General features: G+C 46.5%; 1 pseudogene; it reads right to left on the bottom strand.

Annotated features, from left to right (window-relative positions):
- Window positions 1-6,615: 6,615 nt before the first annotated feature.
- Window positions 6,616-6,721, bottom strand: LOC127204837 (uncharacterized; annotated as a pseudogene).
- Between the last annotated feature and the right edge of the window lie 1,602 nt (window positions 6,722-8,323).

The raw sequence follows: 8,323 nt of genomic DNA, 5'->3' as shown, positions 1-8,323 counted from the left end.
TGGAGCCTTGCTTTTCTCCGAGATGGCCTATGGAGTCACCCACCATGCTGGTGGAGCACAATCACCACACTGCCAGGCCTGGCAGACACTGCCCCCTGCAGGGCTCCGCATGGGCATGCTATGCTGTTGCATGGGGCCAGAGTAGGACAGGCCCTATGCTCTGGCAAGCAATGCCCGACCCTTGAGCCTCCCCACCCGACGGGATGAGTTTTTCTCCCTTCAACTGTGGAGAGGGCCACACCAGGCTCTCCAAGGGGTCGTTTGTTGCCCCTGGTAAGTGAAAGGATTATCCCCAGTGTTGATTGTCCTTTTTTTGTAATCTTCCTGCTGTTCTGTTTTGTTGTGCTGTGCAACATTTTGCTACATAGACTATTTTATAGCAGAAAGCTAGAAAAATATTTATTATGACTATTAAAGCAATAGTGCATCAATGAACAGGCGGAAACATTAGGAATTGTGTAAATGCTTAGATTCACTTTGGGTGGATTTTTTTGTACTTTATTTATAACTAATAAAAACGAACTGCATTGCTAACTACACCTCATGAGGAAGCGTGTTTTGTTTCTGTGCACATGGGAGAAGCTTCAGAAGAACTTAGATTGATTGGCCAGTGTGCCCCGAAAGGCTCGTGGGTTGCTTGGTCCCGTTAGGTGCTACTGAGAAGTGGGAACCTTTATGAGGTGAGGCTTGTTGGGAGGACGTTACTGGGATCCTAGCCTCCTCCTCTCTGCTTGCTAGCTCTATGTAGCAACCTCCTCAGCTGCTCTCTCCTGTCATGGTGTTCTGCTTCCCTGACAGGCCCCACAGCAGCAGGCTGGCAACAGTGGACTGAGAACACCGAAACCATGAACCCAAATAAACTTTCCCTCTTCTCTGTGGTTTACCTCAGGCGTTTTGACAAGCAAAGGAAAGCTGGCTAACTCAGTTTTCCCTTTTTCTTTGTCTTTCAGTATAGTCTTTCCTGTAGTTAAAGAGTAGTCATTTAACTGGCCTGTTTCCCAAACTTTATAGATTTTTCAAGGGAGAAGATGCCAGTTTTGATCAGCTTTCAGACATAGGCCCTTGTGTGTTTGAACTGAGTTCTAGTTACTTGTTCTGCAGCAAGACGGAGCTTGATTTACATAGCTGCGTATCTTTCTATCAGACCTGACAACAGGAAACTGAGGAAAGATTAGTTACTGTGCACGTCTCTCTAGACACCATTGCTGTTTCCAGGCAACATTGCCTTTGAGATGGTCAATGATGGAGCTCTCTGACACAGTTCACTTGTAGATGACGGCATTTCCACTGTGGCAGTTGCTCACACGTGTTAGAAGCACACAGATTCTTACAACACTGTAAAGTTCTGCGTTGGCACTTACAAGCCCAGCTGTGAAGGTTATACATGGCTTCAAATCTCTTGCCTTCAGTGAGCAGAGGTAAATTATAACAGCAGCCCTGATTCTTGAGAAGAAAGCCCCTCCCCATTTCCGGGAGTGTTGTGCTGCAGGCACGAGCCCTGGCAGTACTGACATAACTCACAGTGAGTGAGGTTTTAGGTTGCACCGGACTGTCTACAGAAACTGCCGAACTGCCGGGGTATCACATACAGCCTTGGAAGGACACAGCTGAGAGGCTGACAACTATTTTGGTGAATTACTTAGGGGGCTACTGTTAGCATCTACAGTCCATGACGGCCCATGCATCTCAAGTTTGTACATATAACTAACTGGCCGTTTTGTGTTATCTGGCAAATGACCCACTGGAGGAGTTATGAAGTTTTCATTCTTTCAGAACCCCGAGTTGTCTTCCTGTCCCCTAGAACCAAGCTCAATGGGTGGGACTTCTATTTCATCAGTGGGTAGGACACTAAGTTTTGGGCAGCTATAGGGGTTTCGATTGGAAGAGTAGAACCTTAAGAATTCGAGTCCCAGGGCGTGTCTTGTAGGTTCTTCATGATAAAGAAGAGTAGACATGTTGTCCCCCAGTGTCCCCTTCTATGGCTATTTTATAAAGCCAGGAAACTGAACTTTGTAAGGAAACTAGTTGGCTATGTTAGATTGGCCAGAGGTTGGTTCAGGACACAGCACTTTCTTGGATTCTTAGACTAAAGATGTCCCATGCCCTTGGAGAGAAAGCTCGCAGACCTCTGCTGCTCTCAGGCACGTTCTCACACTGATGGCAGGCTGCTTCCTGTCACCAGCACCCCAAGCCTTCCGTTTTTGCCTTTTGCTTCATATTTGGCCATCAGCAGAACCGATGGAGCTTTGCCATCAGTGGAAGAAGCACTTGACAGTCTCTCCTAGCTGAGCATGGCTCCATCCTCTTGTTGGGAACCACAGCTGCCCAGTTCAGTACCTGGAGTTGTCTCTAGGACCTTGATGAAACTTTTCTCTGACAGTCGGCCTCACCCATTCAGCTTTTTTCCTGCCCTCCTTTGTCACTTTCCTGCTCTGCAGCCTGACTCTGGCTCGCTGCTCTGAAGGCGGCAAGGATGCTTCTGGGTTTTGTAAGGTGGCCTACTCTCTCTTGTGCTGGGCCTGGCCATGCCTCTCTGCCCATGCCTCTCTGCCCATTGCTCAGGGGATGCTTTCTTGTATCCATGATACCAGAGTCAAAGTCAGATAGGAGCTGCCCTGAAGGCTTCCTTGGAGAATCACCCTTTTCCACATCTTGAGAGGTCTAATTGCACCCACTTCAGTTCTACCCCACAGAAACTTAATAGTGCTCTGTTACAGCACCGTCTCCTAAGAAAACAACTTCTGTGCTAGAGTCTTCTGAGATATCCTACCATTCTCCCAAAACAATCTCATTAGGTGTGTGTGAGCTCCATGTGCGCAACAATGTGTGCGCGTGTGCGTGCACGCGTATGTCCATGTGTGTGTGTGTGTGTGTGTGTGTGTGTGTGTGTGTGTGTGTGTGATTTTAACATTGTGTAAGCCACTGAAGTAAGAATTCACTTTACGTCAGAGATGCAGGTGCCCACATTCTGAGGTTCAGTGTAAAGGATCAAGGAGATGTCTGTGAAAGCATTTCATCATGCGACACTTAGGCAGATTTCTTGAGATCAGTATTTTTTTCCATGATGTTCTTGAAACCAACAGCGAGACAAAAGAGGCCGTGCATGGCATGTTTGGAGACTGAGAAGGTTCTGGCCAGGCTCCAGGTGTCTTCCTCACTAGTGTCCACAAGGAACAGTGATGTCATGTGACTCACGCTCTGACAGAGCTGACTTCCTGTCGCACACAGGACATGTGACAAGAACAGAGATTGTCTGTAGGCCACCAGTGTGGTCCCTTGATATGCAGTTGATATCAAACTCTCTCTGTGGTATAAGGTGAAACAGCCCTGTGCTCTGTGTTCTAATTTTCTAAGATGGGTGTGGCTGCCTTTTTCTCTTCAGGGCTCTCGAGGAAAGCTAGATTTCCTCTTGGGGAAGGAGGGGGATTTCCCTGTAAATTCTTTCACGAGAGTTTTTGGTGTGGCTATGTTTTCCAAACTGTCTAGCATTTTCTGTCATTTGGTAGCTCTTCCCTTTTTAGGTGCTAATCATCTAAGCGCATCTCTCTCCACATGTTAAAGGAAGAGCCAGCTTCTACAGGCTGCCCACTACCCTTCCCTAGGGTTTCCTGGGCCCCCAACACATTTTACCCCTTGAGTCCCTGTAGTCCTTCGCTCTGTGCTGAGGCCACAGGTGGAGAAGGGCAAGAACGTCCTCTGGAATGAAGGAAGAGGCAGGCCCTGTCAAAGAAAGAAGTGAGGGGAACTTCTGAAAGAGGCCCCCAGGGAAAGGCCTGGCTTTGAGTCTCACCCCACCTGTTTTGCTTTTCAATAAACTGCTTCCTCATGCAAGGCAGAAAGCAGAGATACTGGGACAAGGTCAGAGCCAGCAAGTGCAAGCCTGGACACCCGAGAACCGGCTCCCTTTACATTTCCCACCTGGACATATTGCCAACCACAGTTCTGGTCTCAACAGAGAGGCTTTCTTCTATATGAAGGCCCCCACAGAATTCTGTACCCCAATAGTCCTAATCCTGAGCCCAACAGGAAGGGAAACAGCTCCTTCTGGGCAAAAGCTCACTCCTCACTCCGTCTTTTCCTGCTGCCAATAGGTCCTTGGGTCTTTGCTGGTCCTTTTCTGTGATGGACGGACAGGTGGGCGTGTGTCATCTCTTTTCTGACCATGTTCCCTTCTAGAGCTCGAAGTGAAGCAAACAAAAGATTGGGTCTCCTCCCCAACTGTTCATTTCCTCTCCACAGCCTCTGGAGAGTGATGGCTCACACAGGTAGCAAGCTCTTTTTTTTTTTTTCTTTTTTCTTTTTTCTTTTTAATTTAATTTAACGATTTAGAGATAAGTCTGCATTCAAGACTATTTGGAGAGAATTATAGTCGCATTGCTTTTGAGTAACTCCTAACAAAGTATTTCCAAAAAAATATCCCTGGGGGTCTACTTTAAAGACAAGATCAAAACTCTCTGCTATTAGCACATGCTATTTACATATAAATGGTTGCACGAAGTCTAGAAACAACTGTGCTCTTAAGTAGGTTCAACAAAAGCCTTTCAGTTGATTGTGGGCTAAAGAGCTCTTTTCATCCAGCAGTTTGATGAAAGTAAACTCAGCTTAGTTCACATATACTTTTTCTCAGCTCTGATTATGTGCAATCCAAAACAGAATTGTGGGTACCCAAAGCTGGTTTGGCACCAGGCACCTAATGCTCACCACACTGTGGAGGTCTCCACCATACGGGACATGGAACAAGACTTGGACAGCAACAGGAAAGGCAAGAAAGGAGCCTGGTGGTGACAGGGATGCGAGAGGGGCCCCATGTGACCTGCAGTAAGAGCATCCTTGGTCCTGCTTTTCTCCTGGCAACAGAAAGGTCCAGGTGACATGAAAGGGCTGTTGATGCACTCTGTTCCCATCAGCAGAGTGGGGTAACTTCTGGCTTCCAGAGGTTCATCTGGAGGGAGTGGGGAGATGTGTCTCTTGTTTCTCATTCATACTTAAACTATTAGATTTGAATTTCTGTTTAGATACTGGTGTCTTCTGCTTTATTAAAAAATAGACATGTGTTTTTATTTATGTTTGTGTATCAATGGCTTTAAGAGGGGAGTTTTCATTTTATTTTTGCTGTTGCTTTGTTTCTGACACATAGCTAAGATTGAATTCAAACTATTAACCCTCCTGGTTTGGTCTCCTGAGTCCTGAGGTTACAGGAAACACACTGTCATACTTAGTGGTCCTGACTTAGAGTTAGCTAATGACAATAATAAATGAAGTGAAATTTTATTCACACATAGGTTAGTGTGCACATGTGTGTATGTGAGTGTGCATGTGCACATGCGTGTGTGTGTGTGTGTGTGTGTGTGTGTATGTGTGTGTGTGTGTACTTGCATGGTCAGCATCCCTCATGGGAAATGCTGGAGGCCAGAAGTACTTCAGATTTTGTGTTACAGCTGAAATAACATAATGAAATATCTCAGGGATAGGACCCAAGTTTAAATACAAATATTCACTTATGTCTCTCACATACCTTATACACAAAGCCCAAAGGTAAATTTGTGCCAATTTTTTAGTGCGCCTGTGTTTTGACAGCGACCCTTTACATGAAGTTGGCTGTGGAATTTTCCACCTATGGTATCATATCAGCACTCAGAAAGTTTCAGATTTTGGAATATTTTGTGTTTCAAATGTTCTAGTTAGGGTGGTGCTTAATGTGCGTGTATTCATTGTTCATGTACAACAGACTAATGAAAGTAAACGCTGTGAAGGACTCCATTTAAACGTGAAGAATAAAACCCTTTGCTCTCAACACGTTGGTCAAAGTATCACAGAATAAGAAACACGTGGTCTCCTGGCCTAGGAAACAATACATGACTCAAAGTATTACAAGGAGAAAGAGGATGAGTGAGACGAAACCAAGTGGCAGAAGAAACTAACACAGTTTGGTGATCAAGGGGCCAGTGTGAAAGAGCACCTTCAGGATAAGGGGCACTGGGGTTCCCCCAGCAAGGTGAGGGAACGCGGGAGCTTACAAGCAGGTGGACCGACTCAATTTAATTAGACCGCTGGACTTTCCCCACACCACTCTCTGCTGGGCCTTTCTGAGCTTCCCTGCATGCCACCCTTCTCATAAGGTTTCATCTGTTCTCTGAAGAACTTGATGGGTCACCATGGACCAGGGACTGGACCTCAGGGACGATGGGAAAGAGAGTTGCACACCTTCTTCCCTCTTTGTTTTTGTGTTCCATAGACAAGGTCTCACTGTGTAGTTCTGGCTGGCCTGGAATGCCCCAAACTTACAGAAGCCTATCTATCCTCCTCTGCCTCTCCTCAGCCCCTGAATGCTAGGACTAAAGGCATGCGTTACCACACTCAGCTGCACACCTTCAGTTGACACGCAAGTTCTCACTCTATTCCTCCAGATTTTGATGTTCACTCTCTCCTACTCCTGGGGACTTTGTCCTATTTCTTTTTCTTTTCTTTTTATTGGTTTGGTTTCTTTTTTAAAATATATTTTATTAATTTATTCATATTACATCTAAATTGTTACCCCATCCCTTGTATCCTCCCATTCCTCTCTCCCTCCCATTTTCCCTTACTCCCCTCCCTATGACTGTGACTGAGGGGGACCAAGAACAGTGGTTAGATGCCTTAACTGTATGTGTGTTGTTAGGCCCAAGGGTCTTTTCCATTCTTGTCAAGGGGAGTGCTAACCTTCTCTCCTTTCATACAACACTTTGTGTCCTATTTCTTGCATGGGTATAGGGAACACTGATCAGAAGAAAAGACGAGAACCTTAGTAATGCCCACACAAGCCTACGAGGCCACACAGTGCTGGTGTCTTTCGGTGGACTGAAGATATGGCTTTGGGGGACAAAAGGTAGGACAATTGAGAGGTGGCATGGGTCAAAGCACTTAGCTTCTGGATGCTGATTCCATGTGTGAAAACCTAGTTTCTAGCTCATTCCTTCACCCAGGCTTTCAGCATGGGTATTCAGGCATAACCAAAGGCATTTCCAGACTGTTCTATAATGGTAAGGCATGTATAGAGCTTTTTGTCTATGATTTTCCAGAAGGATGGGTGGGGTGGGGTGGGAGGAGGATGCATTTCAGCCTCAGCAGTTGTTAGAAAGAATCAGCTCCCTGGACAGGGGAGTCTCCTTCAAAACATGGGGTGCATAAGCAGGAGCCCAGAGATTGGGGAGGAGTCAGAAGACAAAGCCAGGGTGGGTGTTTACCAGGCAGGAGACTAGCTGGTAATACCAGAGAAGAGGAAGCATGGGCAGTCCTGAAGCCTTTGCTCACCTTTGTGATGTTGCCCCTATGTCATCTGGTTATTCCTGAGGCTGAAGTCACCAGATGACCTCTCCCTCCACAGCGGTGGTGTGGCTTCTGGGCTGTAGCCTCCTTCTGAGGAGAGAAAGGTTTAGCTCTGATTCTTGTTCCCGTAGAGGCCACAGCATGAAAGCAATGGCAGACAAAGCATCTGGTCACTGGCTCGGGGATGGGGTGGTCACACTTCCTAAGCCTTCATGTCTACCCACTGAGCCTGCTACTTAAAACACTGTTTTTTTTTTCTAATTTCTTTTTCTTTTTTTTAAAGATTTATTTATTTTATGTATATGAGTGGTCTATTTGCATGTATAACTGCAGGCCAGAAGAGGGCATCAGATCACATTATAGATGGCTGTGAGCCACCATGTGGTTGCTGGGAATTGAACTCAGGACCTCTGGGAGAGCAGACAGTGCTCTTTAACTTTGAGCCATCTCTCCAGGCCTTTTTTTTTTTCCTAATTTCTAAGGGAAATGGAGGAAGAGGGAACTTCAGTGACTTGCCAGGGTTGTAGAACCAGGACACAAGATTTGACGCAGACTCTTATCCCTTATTCAAGCTTTGGTGTCATATTCCAGGGATGCCCAGGGATGCCCAGGGATGCCCAGGGATGCCCAGGGATGCCCAGGGATGCCCAGGGATGCCCAGGGATGCTCAGGGATGCCCAGGGATGCCCAGAGGACCTAGAAGGTGTGGGAAGAGTTCCTCTATTGGGGTATGTCATTAAAGATGCTTCTCTGCCCTGATGTCTAAGAGACAGTAGCTCCCATTTGCTGCTCACTTCAGAAGCAGATCGGCAACCGTCAAGCCCTTGCTTCCCCATAGTCTTCTCTCTGTCAAGAAATGGTGGCTCAGATGGATGTGGTAACTTCTGCCTAAAATTCCAGCACTGGAGGGGCTGAGGCAGGGGGATCACCACAAGTTCAAAGCCATTCAGACTACATAGTGAGTTTCAGACCATCCTGGCTGCACAGTGAGACTTTATCTCCAACAAACAAACTGACG

Source organism: Acomys russatus, chromosome 20 (genome assembly GCF_903995435.1).
Source record: "Acomys russatus chromosome 20, mAcoRus1.1, whole genome shotgun sequence".
Taxonomy (NCBI): Eukaryota; Metazoa; Chordata; class Mammalia; order Rodentia; family Muridae; genus Acomys; species Acomys russatus.
The sequence above is the reverse complement of the archived record's forward strand: the minus strand, read 5'-3'. Positions and strand labels throughout refer to the sequence as shown.